At 47.1% G+C, this 15,762-nt stretch overlaps 1 protein-coding gene across 1 annotated transcript in view; it reads left to right on the forward strand.

Moving 5' to 3' along the window:
* Positions 1-2,572: 2,572 nt before the first annotated feature.
* The window catches only part of LOC119463341 (4-galactosyl-N-acetylglucosaminide 3-alpha-L-fucosyltransferase FUT6), a 54,423-nt gene continuing 41,233 nt past the window's right edge, over positions 2,573-15,762 (forward strand). The window contains exon 1 of the mRNA XM_037724148.2: positions 2,573-3,383. The gene's annotated coding sequence lies outside the window, so the exon portion shown is untranslated. The remainder of the gene's footprint in view (positions 3,384-15,762) is intronic.

Raw genomic sequence — 15,762 nt, forward strand, 5'->3', positions numbered from 1 at the left:
GTAATCTGACTCTATAACCCGCCGTGGTTGCTCAGTGGCTATGGTGTTGGGCTGCTGAGCACGAGGTCGCGGGATCGAATCCCGGCCACGGCGGCCGCATTTCGATGGGGGCGAAATGCGAAAACACCCGTGTACTTAGATTTAGGTGCACGTTAAAGAACCCCAGGTGGTCAAAATTTCCGGAGTCCCCCACTACGGCGTGCCTCATAATCAGAACTGGTTTTGGCACGTAAAACCCCATAATCTTTTCTGACTCTATATCAGTTTCACTGTCTCTCCAGAAAAGTGACAGTTCACAGTCTGCTAGTCTAAGTCGGCTTTTCCTCACGAGAACAGCGAGTCGGCAGTTAAAGCTGAATGAAGCGATAGGAGATGTGGAAGAGCCAAGATATGAGCGATTGTAGCCATGGTGTTGAAATCAACCGGCGTCTCGAGTTCCCTCTTCAGCGATCGCCTTTATCAGTCGGCATTGAGATACGCCAATCTTGTCGCCATCTTCCCTGCTCGCCTGAGGGTCACATTTACTGAGTGTGCAGACAGTACAGCTGTAAAGGCTGGGGATTCTCATATTTCAGACACCTATAAAAGAAAGATATGCATCTGAGGGCGCCAGCATAAACGTGTGCAGTGCATAAATCTCAATATATTTTCTTGACGTAGTTGTCAAATCATGAGTACTACGCTCTGGCTGTAATTTCCATTCGCATTTACATTGTCTTTTGCATTGTCTCTAGGTGCAAAAGCTGTGTCTCGCGCCTTCTATAGCAACCTGCAGAAGGGGACGTCAGCTCATACACGACCAAAGTGCTGCAGTGCGTCAATGTCGAGAACATAGACTTCAAATGGCAATGACACGATCATGACACTATCATCATAGTCTTTCACTTGCATCGTCATCATTATTAACATAAACAACGATTGAATTAGTGGTTTATACCGCTGGGTTGGTGGATGAATATTATATTATATTTAACTGGTTCTTTGGTTTACAATATTTTCTTTGATTTAGCAATTCGGTGTAAGCCAATCGGTGTGTGCGCGTTTTTTTGGCCAATCCTCCCGAATGGCTTCTCAGGACCTAGTGAATAAAGTTCTTTGTCTGTCTGTCTCCAGAATGGGTAGATACCACTGTGACACAAGAGGTACAGAGTAAGGGTTAGCTCGGGCCCAACTGCGATGCCACCTATTCTAATATATGTAAAACGCAAAAAGAAGCACTTTTCTGAGATAGCCCCCGATCTAGATGCATTTGTTTGATTTGAGAGAGAAAGTTAAAGACTAGTTACAGGGGAGGCTGAATTTCGATTTCGGGCTTTCATTTATTTAAGAGAATTTAAAAAAATTGTTAAGTCTGAAAAAAAAAATAGAAGCACGAAGTTTCCAAATTCGTAACTCTGTCCCAAGAACAAATATCGCAGTTCTGTAAACTGCATCCGTTAAAGCATCCAAGGCGGACAAATTTGATCGATCGATTTATGTCTTACTTGAATTTGTTACATTGTTTGTACGGGTTGTGCAAAAGACGTACTCATGTATTAGTGGTCTAATTGAGAGCCACGAATTTTACATCAATTTTGTATGTTTTAAATGCACAATTAGATGCAATTTATAGAACTGTGATATTTTTTCATTGCTAAGTTACAGAGTTGTAAACTTTATAATTTCTGTTTTCTAAATATTTGCGATTGTCACAAATTTTTAATAAAGAATTGATTGCCTAAACAGAAATAATTCCTTCCAACAGTCACTAGAATTTAACTGATTCTTTTAAGTGTTACAAACGTCATCAAATTTGGTACACTGGCTGCCGAGATTTCTCCTTTGCCATGTATTCATATAGGAGCCCCCAAGCTAAATCTTCCTCTTAAATGTTGCTTTATGCGTGTCGTACTTCTGTGTGATACGGGTAGTACTTTGCTCTGCCGCATACACCTGTTATCACCATTCTTCCCCCGACAAACACCATACATCACCTTCATCGTCGTCGCTAGACGTCTCACCCTGTTTCGCATTTAGTTTAGATTTTTTTTTTTTTTTTTTAGTAGTCTGCATTTCGGCGTAGCTTGTGAGCGGTGTAGCGCACAAACATAGCAAATTGCACGGGAATCAAGTTGCGAACTTTGTAGGGGATAAACGTAAACACTGTATGACATTACACGTTGCACAGGATGAAAGCAAAAGTCTCTGCATCAGCCTTTATTTGTAAAGCATTTAAACTGCCGCTTCGTCAAAGCTTAGATTCCGAGATTTGCGTTGGACCTGCATTTTTTTTTTCTCTCCCACATTGCCACTGATACGATCAACTCGACCTTCCTCTTGTTGGAACACAATCAACACACACCTGGAATTTCCGCCATCTGGCTCCATCTCCAGCCGTCGCCAGGGCCAATTTTACGCGCGCAAACAAACGAAAGGCGCGCGCCGTATTTATTGCATCTGCGCGGTTCGCCTGCTCGCCACAATGGCGCCATGGTGCCGCCATTCGGCGACGGGGAGTGGCGGTGACTGGTGGCGAGCGGGCCCGTTTTGTGCCGTCTTTCTTTTCTTCCCAACCCGCCGCTTTTCTTTACTCTTTCTTTCTCTCTCTTTTTTTAAAGTCCTTTTTGCGGCTCGTCTTCCTTCTTTCCACAGAGCGGGCTCCACCTACCGCCGCGCCACCCGCACCGCGATTCATGCAGAGGAAGCAGAAAAACTGCAGGGAGCAATATGCGACGGCGCAGTTAGCGAAGCAAAAAATGAAAACGCGAGCGCCACGGGTTTGACAAGCGAGCCCTTGCGAAGTCTCGGCAAGAAAAGGGCGACGGCTTTCCGGCCCGGACGCGGCGTAGACATATCGTCTCGGCACTGTATCTCACAGCTTCGGCGCGCGGGAAGCGGTCGATCCATTGGGAATGCACTGCACTGGAGGATTGGAAAACAGCGCCCTGCTGCGTCGAGAGACTGCCAAAAAGTGAGCGACTGCGACCTCCCAGCTGAAAGCGCGGAGTTTGTGAACCTGCGCTTTGTGGACACAAGCTAGTCAGTATAAGTGCAAGGCAGCTGAAGTTAACTACACGAGGCTACACGTGACTCTTCCGGACGAAGTGACGGAGGCGGCGGGCCCCACGGCATCGGAGTGTGATCTCGCTGACCCGGTTATCATCATTGGTGAAAGAAAAGCACGTGGTCTTGTTGTCGCGGGTATGCTGCCGGCCGACCACGTTCGGTGATTAGAAGCAAGCAAGCTGCGTACTGAGGTTTGACAGTGCTTGTAGCGAGGGTTTTCTTTTTCGTCGGTTGTGTTTCGGGTCGACAGCGGAACGCGGCTGGAGGCGGGCGGCCTTTCAACGAGGGTTTCCCGGAAATATCGACCACGACCGGCGGAACGGCACCACGCAAAACGAGTAAGTGCCAACGTGTGCGGGAGCGGCTGTTGAGTTTGGCACGGCCGCACGGAGATCGGGCAATGTTTTGGCGCAGTGTTTGCAGTGTCGCGCTACCTTTTTACTTTTTTTCTTATTTGTTGTTGTTTTATTTCGTGCCTTTGGTGTGACATGCACGTTGCGAGTTAAAACATCCGCCAGCAGACGTCGTTTGTTGGGTTCTTCACCCAAATCTGCGTCATGTATTCGCACACACTCGTTGAGCAAGAAAGTTACGAGTTGAGGCGTGAATTCACGATTGGTCGTGCCGGAAAAGCCATGTTCTCTTCGATTTCTGCCAGATGCAGAAGTTATGCCAAGTACAGCGTCAAGCCGCACGTCCTACTATACTCGCAATTCATTTTCGCAGTGTCAAAGCTTGTGACTTCCGTTTTAGATGCGAACACAGGCTTGTCAGCTAGAGCGACACGATGAACCTGATTGCAGGCTATTAAAGAGAAACTGTGTCGCGTCGTCGTAGTGTCGTCATGCGCGAGCGCTTTACTGTTGTCAGCGTAAAAAAGTCGGAAGCTCGAAAGGAAGCCAGTCAAACACGAGCTGCGCGTTTTCAAAGAACTGCTGGAAACCAGTGTTTCGACGTTGCTCTGTGAACAGTGTAAATGAGATAGATGCTTGGCAATGTTGAACACAAGCCATGATCAGCAAACAGGCAAACGCCAATACACGTCTGCGTATTCGTCTTGCAAAGGTGTTACAACAATTGTAAAAATGAAGGGAAGAAAGGGGGAAACTTGAAACGTCAGGCGATGAACATTTTAATTGCGAGCAGCTCTAGAGAATGTACCCTGGTCGTCCAATCGCGATGCTGTGCTAATTTTAAATCGTACTTTCCAGGCAGCGCGATTTTCTGTGGGGTTAAACGTTGAAGCGTGGAGCCGTCAAGCAACAAGAAGTGAAGCTGCACTTAACAAAGCCTAGCCGTAGTTTGCTGCGTTACAGTTGTTTTCATTGCGATTCAGTGGACGCTGTCTATGAGTTGCATCATTGCACTGTAAGTGCTTACGGTTCGTGTGTTACATGTGAGCTGTAAACAATAGGCTTCCGCGGCGAGCTATGACGGTAGTGAATTGGAAAGGGCTTCTTTGTTCTTCGTTGTAATTTTCGCGATACGAAGTACTACATCGCTCACCTACGTCATAGACCCAACAAAACCAATTTACAGTCTTTTTATGAAATCTGTGTGCTGCTTAAGAGGATTTAAAACAGACCTGACATAGACATTTTTCGACTTGCCATGTTATTATGCGTTACAATGAAGTCGTAACTCTCTCAATTTTAGAAAAAAATAAAATATACTGGCAAGCGTTAGATTACCCTATGTAATTTATTATAAGACTTGTTTCTACAAACAAGTTTCGGTATTCAGCGGTGCCATTCCGGAGATGGTCAGGGCCGGTATTTTGTAGCGATGCCTTTCCGATGCTAATGCCTTTTCGCGCTTGGTCAGTGGTCAGAGCGACGGTCCGCTCACGTTATCAATGGGATCAGCCGGCCGTGAGCGGTGGATGATAAGACTAGTATAGATATAAAGCATAACGCGTAGCTACAAAATACCGGCCCAGGTTCCGCCATATTGTATAATTTTTGCAATGGCGGCATTTTGAACCAACCAGAGAGGCAGTAGCAGCCGTCTGGGTCAATCAGAGCGGACAAGATGGCGAATTCGGCGATATGGCGGCATTTTACGACGTCCAGAGTAGATCACAGGAGGTGGATGCGTCATAACGTCAGGATATGTATTGGCTCGCACAACTCTCACAAGTCGCACTGGATATATGGGCATCTATGGGAATTTCGCCAAAAAACGTCGTGCAGTGTCTGCGTGACACGAATTTTGGTCGTTATATGTCCGCGAAGTTCGCGAAGCAGTCCAGAATATGTGCAGTTCGTCTTCTTACACTGTACATGGGTGCCAACGGTTTTGCGGGGCACAGGTTCCGACTCGGCGTATGCACACAACCTCTAAATTGATATCACACACTGTGCTCGTCGCCCACATTCTGCACCTCCGTGCGGGAAGAACGAGCGTAGCTTCGCAGCCGTTGTGATGCTATCGCCGTGACGTGGTCGTGATTTCGTTGTCGTCATTGCTGTCATCTCGGTCGTCATTCCGTCGTCGTCACGCTGTCAATGCCGTCTACAGAAAACATGACGATAATTTGTCCTGCCATCACCCAAGCACTGTTGTCGACGTCAGCAGTATGCTTCGGAAGTATGGCTGGTGTGTCCATTCGATGTCGGCTGTACCCATAAAGCATTCGATTCCTTCGACCAATCATGTCTTTCATTCCCCTTCTCTTCCCCCGTGCAGAGTAGCAGGCTAGAGCACACTATCCTAGGCCGACCTCTCAGTCTTACCTTCAATGAAATCTCTCACTCCCTCTTGACCGTCATCGATGATTTCTGCAACAGCATTTTTTCTTCTTTCCCTCCTTCGTTTCTTTCTTCCTGTATTCTTAAAGCGACACTTTATTTGCCATGATCGTCCCTACACTTTTCCTCTCCTCAGGTTTCGCCCCTCTCTCCGGGACTTTGTGTTTGTTCCTGCGTGATTAGACATATGACAAACAAGAAGCTTTCGACAAGGTATTGAGGTCTGTAGGCGTTGGTAATTGTTGGTAGCTGTCTACGCAGCGCTCGCCGTTAAGACGAAGGTCAAAAAGCAGCTCACGAGACATGCGCTGTACCGTGCAGACAAAAAAGCTGCGCGAACCACAGCAAACACTAAATATAACTTGCTTTGAAAAGAAAAGAAAGAAAACAGACAAGAGAATGAACGTTGCAGCTGTTTCCTTCGCAATCAAATTTCTGCCTCGTCACCGACCGGAAAATTAGCCAGTACGGCGATATGACCTCCTGCAAGCATGTCGGAGCACTCGCGAACGAAACAAGACGTGAGAGAATTGTTCTCGTCGTGCTGTGTCGCAGTTCCTTTGTTCTTTGCTGATTTGCTCGCTTGCTTGTCATAAAAGATTCGTGCTCATATGAAGGCGAGCAATTACTTTTCGACTCGCTGCAAGATTCTGGTTCCAGCGAACCGGATCGGCCGCGTTTGACGGATCTACCTCCATGCACGCGTTCGTGCATGCAAGCGCGCCTTGTGCGCGGCTTCGCCGTGTACGTGCTAGGCAGTCGCTGCAGCTCTACAGATGCTTCGCAGGTGATAGGCGCAGCACGGCAGAAACCCCATAGCTGTCTCCTTGGCCACTATGGTAGTATTTATGCCGATCACGGACGCTCGTAAGGTCGATCGCTTCGTCGGGTTCCCTTGCTTTTTCTCTTTAACTTTAGGTTATCGTATTGGCTATTACACTGTATTCTACGCATTCTACCAGCACTAACACGTGAGGTAGGAACTTAAATGTTAACGACGTCGAAGAAGCTTGAGAAGAGGCTAAGGAACGGTCAACGAGCGACCAAACGAAGAAAATTGGCACAGGGTTGCCAACTATCGCGTTGACAGCGATAGCAGCGTTTAGCATTGCGCATGAACTCCTCGGACGGTGTTCTGACTATGCCCGGGTGCGACATGTTGGCTCGACTTAGCACGCAATAGAATGCTGCTGCGCATCAGGAACAATGCTGCAGGAACAACGCCCCGGCGACTACCAGGTGCCTCAGAACGCTGCATCGTGTGGTGAACGACGTACGGACACACAGAGGGAGTGCAGATTAACTATACTGTTTCGTTATGGACCGGACAACAGGCGTATGTGTTTTTTTTAAAGGTAAGTACAGAGGCCGGTGCACACTGTCCAAAATGAAAGGAATGCTAATTCGCTGGCATGCCTAAAAACCCAAGCCTACATCACAGTTCAGATCAACCACCGGACGCGCTGCTCATAAATGCAATCCCGGTCTCCGGTGCCAACGCGAATGGTATATCGGCTCGAACGACGATGCTTCTGCTCCAAGGTACACTTCTCTGTTGTCTTACTTTAAGAAGAGGTCGAAGTCTATAGACCAGCCCTCGCGCACATGGCGATGTCGATTGCTGTCGGCGTTGTCCTTTTGGGAGCCGTGGGTAAACCGCAGCTGTTTTTCATGTTGAGTGAAGATCCAGTTTGTGTGTATGTGTGTGTGTGCTTGCTTGCGCGTGCTAGAATCCACGGGGTGCACGCACGATTCCAGATTGTACGAACGCGGCCGCAGCGAGGCTTTTCTGGAGCAGCTTGGTTTGTGCGCGCGCGCGGCGTTCCGAGGCCCCGTTGTTGCCGGGACGTTGTACTTCACGAGTTGCCCCACGTGACTCTGGCGCCGGGCCCGCTTTGGGCGTGTGTGGAGCTATTCAGCAGAGCGGGCACGACTTTGTCGGTAGAGTTTTCTCCGCCTCGCGCGGCCTCGCGTTTGTAGCCGTTGCGCACTGCTGAACCACGAGGTTGTGAGCGCGATTATACCAGGCGGCGAAATGGCGACTACGCCACCTCGAAGTTTCGCAGCAGCTTCTTCCGACGTCGCAAATTCTTGCAACACTGGCTTTGGGATTCGGCTATACCGATAACCTTATTTAAAAAAAAGAGAAAAAAAAATGTGCTGATCCAGCGCACGTGTTGTAATCGATGTGAAGCAAAGCGGGTAATTTAATGCTGTAAAACAAAATGCGATGTGTGGAATTGTCTTAATTTTCGTCCTGTGCAACTTGTACTTACGTAGTCTTGCATGCAATGCTCAGCACATTGCTTACGAATGAAACAGTGTTACGTATTGCGCTCTAAAATAAATGAAAAACTCGAAATGGCCAGTCGAGCTTTACTCCTTTGAGATCTGTGGCGTCACTATAGATGTTCTGGGGCTTCGGATGGGTCGCACATTTGATAGAGACAAAGAAAATATCCTTCGTTTTATCTACTGTTAACTATTGCCGGCCAAATTAATGCAAATGGTGCTTTTAAAAAGCACTTTGTCAGTCTAAACTGATTTAGCCGTTGCCATAAGTGTCCACTGAAGATAGATGCTGTCCGACTCGGCGCGAACATTAGAACACACCCTTTAACTTTTAAACCTTTGTGACCCTTTCAATCAAATTTGCGTCTTTTTTTTTTGGAGCCTGTAGTGCAGTCACCATCAGTATAAGAGGGATCAGGAAATGAGATATCTGGATTCGAATCCGACATGTTGTTATTGTCACGCTTTAAGAGACCGGCCCTCGCAAGAATTGCCACAAAATGTGTCTGGGGGCTCTTCTAGCGAGCTGGGCGTGTAATTTGTAGCGTTCCATTTATTCCATTCATTGCTGCTCTTCGCCATTGCCCCGCACGCGACTCTCACATCTGTGCACCGTTATCCGCCTCCGTTGTCCACTTCCGTTAGCTCAGTTATCGTTGGAATCGGTCACTCGCGCTGCACGATAGGAAAAGAATGACAAATGAAATGGAACGTACGTTACAAAACACATGTTCTGGGCGGGCGTAATGTAATGTAATGTTTGCTCGCGATTCCATTTATTTCTTATCATCATCTAGAGTTCCAGGCCGGCCGATCCCCAGTGGTAATGTTGGCGGAGGCGTCCTTCGGTCCACCGACCAAGCGCGAAAAGGAGCAGTATTTGTATAGAATCGTTATACATTATCCCGGTCTTGCGCCAAGCTATTGTAGCGATTCCTTTTCCGATTCTATTCCTTTTCGCTCTTTTTTAACTTACTAACTATTCGTTAGTGGTTAGAACTATGCTCCGGCCCCTTTATCAACAGGGATCGGCCGGCCGTGAACGGTACATGGATGGTAAGAGTGGCATAGTATCGAGCGGAAAGCATCGCTGCAAAATCTGGTTACCATGTTGATCTCTAGCGGGCCTGCTCCTTGCAAATACGTGGCATAGTCTGTGTGCTTCTCCACAAGTAACTACAGGGGAACCTCGTTGATACGTTTTTCGGGATGATACGTCCCCCCCCCCCCCCGGTAATACGATTTAGTTGGATTATACGTTGGATGATACGCTTTATTATCCGGTTCCCGTGAAGATCGTATCAATGAGATTCTATATGTGAGATGAGTTTCTTTCTCGTTGAACATCTAGCTTCGTGGAACAATTTCGTGCAGAGCATGCGTGTTCAATCACCGCAGCATCTTGAAGGCAATTTAGTTGTTCGCTTTCGTGTTACTTGATGGGGTTCGCGCTAACGACTGAGTCATGGCCCGCTGCGCTGAGACAGCAGCTGCGATGTCAGTTAATTCCGGCGCGCGGCCGCCCATGCGTGCCATCTTTTTTTCGCGGGCTAACTGGATCACGACGGAACGTCGTTGCGAGACGCAATAAACTCGTCACGCGCGACACCCGGCGTCATATAGGGAGTGTAAGCCGGCGAGTGGCTTTCTTGTTCCTGCGTTAGGGTCGCGGAATTGGAAGGCGCCGCGCGCGTATACAGATCGTCGCAAGGCGCCTTTTATCTTGCCTCCTTGAGCGCGCGTAACAATGGATTTGTGCCCCGGATCCGTCGAAGAGTAAATGAAAAGGTAACGTCGAGAAGGCGACGCGTTCTCGCGACTCGCTGGTGAACGGTGAGGATTATAGGTTTCATGCATTTACAGCGTACGTCATTACGTGTACTCTTGGCGCTGAGCCGTGCTCCCTCAAGGGCTGCAGAAGATAGCGTCAACCTTTCCCTTTCCTCAAGAACCACTTATCATCATCATCATTACGTGTACTATCACTGTAACATAATTTACACCCATAAAAGTGAATGAGGGTTAAATCGCGTGTAAAAAGGGTGTTATCACACCCTTTTCGGGTGCAAGGCTGTGAGTTTATAGACCGATTTACACCCTTATTCAATTTTAACGGTGTAAATTATTTTACATAACAGAGAGCAGATGTCAGAGGTTAGCCTGTCCGTAAACATGCTATCCCTCACTGTATACCGGGCTACCAGAGATGCGGCCGACAGTATACAACGCTGGTAGCTATATAGCGCTTTGTCCGTCCACAATGTGTTAGACACGTATTCATGTTACGTGAGCTCGTTGTTTTGTCGAGGAAGACTGAAAGGTGGCATTTAGCGATTACATCGCTTGCTGACACGTTATACACCAGCATGCAGACAAGCGTCTAATGTGGTTGATTACTGTAATAATGGCTCTGTGTGTAGTCTGGTTAAATGCCTACACCACGAGATGCCACCAACTAGGTTTTCGCTACTAGGTCGCCGGTAGACCGGTATTCGGGAGAAGTGCAGTAAACTCTGTTATAATCAAATCATTAGGACAGGAAATGGTGTGCGCTATAGGCGTAATTTGTTATAAGCGGAGATGCTCTAAAAAAGTCACATTAACACGGTACGTGCACCCCGACAGCCCAGAGGCTATACATAACGTACTATCGCAGACAAGCAAAAAATGAATGAGTTATGGCTAACTAAATAATTATTTAACTAAACAATTCATTTCCCGCTTTGAAGACTTCGCGTAATCGTCGGCATGATGGTTGCTTGTACGTGTAGTTTGAGGCCGCCATCGTTATCGGCGACAGGATTGTAGCGGAACTACATCGCACGTCTCGTGTTATTAATGCGAAATCATTATATGGGACATCAGGCAGAAAAGCCGTTGTCCTCAACGAGTGCTACCAAAACTTTAGGTGGATTAAGGTTAGTACACACTAGGACAAGCAGGATTAAGCTGGATCAAAGTGGATTAAGGTGGATTAAGGTTGATACAAAAATAGAGCAAGCTGGATTAAGGTACAGCTGTAAATGACACGTGACAATGTATGACGTCACGTATCATGGACGTAACCAATTAGAGAAGCCGTAATGCTTTCGCATTCAAATCACGTTCGGATACTTAAGTGACTGTCAATTATTTTATTCCAGGGGGGTGTTCTTCCTTATAATCTTCCTTTTAGCGCATCTTTTGTCCAAAATAGTACATTGCAACCCTGCTAAACAGGGACGGCATGAAAGCAGGAGTGTTCCGATGGCGCCTGTCAGCGGCTGCCCCATCCGTCATGATCACGTGACAGGCCGAAGGAGCTGCCACCATGCATGCTGCGGAATGTATCTTCGCAGCGCTCGTCGCCCGTGCAAGTCGGCACGGAAAAAATCAGAGCCACCGCATATGCTCCATCCAGATGTCTCGTGCGGATTTGCCGCTTCAGTGGGGGCTGATACCACTCCAGTCGAGTAATCCGGTATGAATAGCGTGCACTCCAGTTCGGAACCTCCATGAGAGGCCGAATAAAGCTATATTTCGAACAAAGAAAGTTCGTTATAACGAGGACTTCCTGTATTGCAGTTTACGGAGTACACAAGAAGAACGGAGACATAGACGTGCGCAGCAGCGCTGCTGACATAAAACACTGAACTATAAATGCAACGACTAATGTCCCCTACCTTCTAGTGCACAGGCATCGGCAGCAACGATCATTACCGCATAGTGGGTATCGTTTGTTGCTGTTGTTTTCTTTTTTATATGAAATCGAGAAATCGGTGATGCAACACAAGAGCGTCTTTGACTGGCGGTTGAAGGAAGCGCCGCAAGGTAGCGCTAGCAGCGCCGCCGCCGACGTCACCGGTGTTCCGGTCTGCGGATTTGAGCTCAACACTTTTGCACCTTGAATAGGCCTCCCAAAAACAAGTGCAAACGAAAGAGAATTGCACATAATTGCACAAAAGAAGCTTCACGAACTTCACGAAGTATAGCTTGCTAACGCAAGTAAGTCCCATGAGCGGGACTTATCAACACGAAAAGTACATAGAAAAAGAAGTGAGCGACGTTGTGATGCGTGTTTGCAGGAATCGCTAGTTTAAACACAAAATTAGTGTTCATTTTCACACTTATAGTACCTCTCTGTGCGGGACCAAGCGTGGATGCCGATAAGATGTTTGTGATTGTCATGCGCCATATCGATCGCGCCGGGTGTTTCAGCAAAAGCTCGGAGTGTATATAGCTTCCCTTATGAACAGTGGAGTAAAGATAAAACAGTTTTTTTTCTCCGCTTTTTTTTTTTCTTTTGCGAATAGTTATAGTCGAACTGCGGAATATCAGAAGTTTTGCGAAAATCGCTGAAGTCTTTAAGTAACTAAATTTCACTAGTGTACGCATCACTAGTGGCGCCCGACCTGACATTTAGGCAATTTTTCTTTGTTATTCTCCGTTGCATACGCCAAGTTTAAAAGTACCGTTTTCGTTTGCCAGTGTCGTCGTCTTCCTAGTTTTGTTTTACTATCTTTTTTGTCTAGCTTCATATGTTACGGTTTGTGAAAAGAATCGTCCCAGCTGCATGGCATTATTCATGTCGGGGAAACATGTGTACCTACCTCACCTTTATGTATACCGTCTGGGAGACGCAGTGGCAATAATTCACCGGCGTCGACTGTATCCGCGCACTTGAATAACGGAAATTTGCCCGGAGACCTGTTCTCATCAAAAGTTTTTGAACAGCATGTTGCCTTTTGCACAAATGAGGTTGGCTAGCAATTCAGAAAACGGTATTCACACGACGCAGGCGCGTCTTCTCCTTATCTTAGAACGCCTTTTGTTTAGCCGTTGATTCCCGTGCAGTTTGAGTCGACAAACGCAGTTTGACTGAATGAGTCACATAGCTCGCTCGCCGAGCAGGGAATTAAGGAGGGTACTTCGTTGAAAACGCGCAGCTGAAGGCATCCGAAAGCGATACAACTCACAGTAGCAGCGCATATATTACACGGGCCATTTGTCCTGTAGGCACAAAAGAGGTTTTAGGCGAGGTCTGATAAAACTATGTACTTATAAAAGAAAGACAATAACGCGCGCTAAAAACGGCTTTCACAATACTATTCGCAGTAGTATTTCCCGATGGAAGCAACTATTACCCCGTGAAAGTATTTTTGTAAGCCTATATGGGAGCTCGACAGCGGTTGGACAGCGGATGTATACCTGGAGAGCCAACGTTTGGATAAGTGGACTTGCCGTCGCCAGGTGAAGACAAATCCACCGACGAAGATAAGATATGCCCTTGTAGAAACGTTGGCTCCTCAGAGACATCCCTGCTTAGACAACTATTCGTCACATTAAAGGGCTTGTTCACACTCGTCGACTCGCAGATGTCGTGCGACCAAGTTAGGTAGTCGCAAGTGGTCGCATTTGGTCGAAAAAGCGACTGATTTGGGACTTCTCGATTTTTCCAGTCGTGCGACTGCCGTCGCAAACCTTTATACTGAACCAATCAGCAGCGCAGGAGCAGGACGTCGGTATAAGCCGACGCTTATTTTGCTTGGCGACGGCGGTGCGTGCGGACGTGAAGCGAGGCATTTCGGCGGGGTGACGCGCAGGTATCGCTTGCCGGTGTGAACATCGGTCGTCGTCTACGAGTCGCTCCTTGGTTGCCAGCCGCGGTCGGTAGTCCGGCACCTTCCTGTGAGTCTTGCTTCGATGTGTGTAAGGCGCAGCGATGCGTGATCTCAAACCTTCGCGCTATACATGTGTGATCAGTTTTCTTTTTGAAACATAAACACAAAGCACAGATACGCTATGCTAAAAACGACGATTTCTTAGGCGCCATCGCTAAGTTGTTTAGACGGGACTCTCGTCGGATCAGGTACGCGACAGCTGGCTTGGAAACCGTCGCCGGAAACGATCAGTCACGCTGTCATCAGGCGTCGTCAGCACGGTATTCTTTGCTAAAGCGACAGCTGTTTGCACTGGCGTCAACCGGTAGAGTGTTTTTGTATGGGGCAAGTTGGTGCGACATGTTGCGAAGTAAACGACGCGAAAAGACGAGACACGTACACACGTAACGAAGAGCGCAGAAATGGTAACGGGGGGGGGGGGGGGGGGGACACCAGGCACGTGACAACCACCCCCCTCCCCTCCCCTCAAAATATTCCTTAATACGTTCTGTACATGCAACGCCAGCACTGTACTACTTGATTTCAATATACAGCTGTGCTCCTGTATTTACGTGTATCCTTATCCTAGTCTTTTCGTGCTGTTTTAGCTTCCAATCTGCACTATAGAAAATTTTTTAGATGAGTTGTATGTAGCTAACTTGGTAGACCAACGAACGCGTCATGCGGCGGTTCTCGGTTCGTTTGCCATTGGTGGTGGCCAAGTTGCATGTCTTTTCATCCGCTTTATATTTTCCATCTTCGTGTATAACAATTATAAAATTTATGCCAGTTTTCACCGTCGTCTCTAAAATAATGTAATTTTACCCATGCCTTCCATGGCTTCATTGTCCTGTTGGCGTACGTACAGGGTATTGTATATCTTAATTAACGGGCAATGGTTGTCGATTCGTATGAAACACGCTGGTCGTAGGACTGCTAACCTGTTACGCTGGTCTTGCTGGTTTGCCACGTAACGCGATACCAGCGCTAGGAACGAGAGTCAACACGAGACTTGATGACGCATCCACCTCCTCGTTAACGAAACCGAAACTTGTGCACCAGTAAATAAAAAAAGAGTAACATTTTTTAGGGTGCTACGCCGCTTGCATTTTTTTCTTGTGTTTAGATCGTTTGGGTCTTTATTTAAAGAAAAAGACAAAAAAAAAAAAAAGAAGAAGAATGAGCTGGAACTGTTGCGTCAGTATACTTCTTTAACTCGAAAAGTATATATACCCAGGCTGTAGGAGCTGGATGGAATAGGAGCTCGAAGAATTATGCAGACAGGGCGCACGAAAGATATATATGTGTACTTTCCAGAGACGCACGCGTAAGCGCTTTTATGTAGAACGTGTTACGTGTTTTTCCCCCGTGAAGTCAAGAGCGTTTCGTAATTGAACGAGGGCGTTGTAAGTCTTGAAGCGTTGCTTGCTCGACGTTCTTCGTTTCCTCTCTCTCCCTTTGTTTTTTATTTCTTTCTCGCGCTCTTGGCGTTGCTTCGAAGTAGGAAAACTCGCCGCTCCAGTCCACGCAGCTGCCGACCGTAAAGCGTAGGCGAAAGAGTCGCGGCTTTTTGGGCTTCGAAGCTATCGACTGACTCCTCGAACATGTCGCGAAAGGCGCATCTCCTGCGAAACTTTAGAGAGAAAGAAATGAAAATAGAATGTGGCTTTTTACGGGCCTGAGAAACGATACGCTTATGGGTTACGTTAGAATGAAAAGCATGTACGAACCCGGATATATCCAACCCACATATAACGAATTATTTCGTATAACGAACAGTAAAATAACCTTGAAAATGTTTGTATATTTGTTATTTTATATATCGAATTTCCGATATACCGAACTTTTTTTGTGATCCCTATCAGATTCGATATATCCAGGTTCGATTGTATAGCATAACTGAGTAACTCAAGCAGTCTAGGTGACTATTTGTCACCACCCCTTTTTTCTAAAGGAGGTGCTGTAAATCATCATCATCATCATGGTGCACGCAGTAGTGAGAGACTCCGGATTAACTTTGGCCACCTCGGATTATT

The sequence above is a fragment of the Dermacentor silvarum genome, chromosome 9 (genome assembly GCF_013339745.2).
Source record: "Dermacentor silvarum isolate Dsil-2018 chromosome 9, BIME_Dsil_1.4, whole genome shotgun sequence".
NCBI lineage: Eukaryota > Metazoa > Arthropoda > Arachnida > Ixodida > Ixodidae > Dermacentor > Dermacentor silvarum.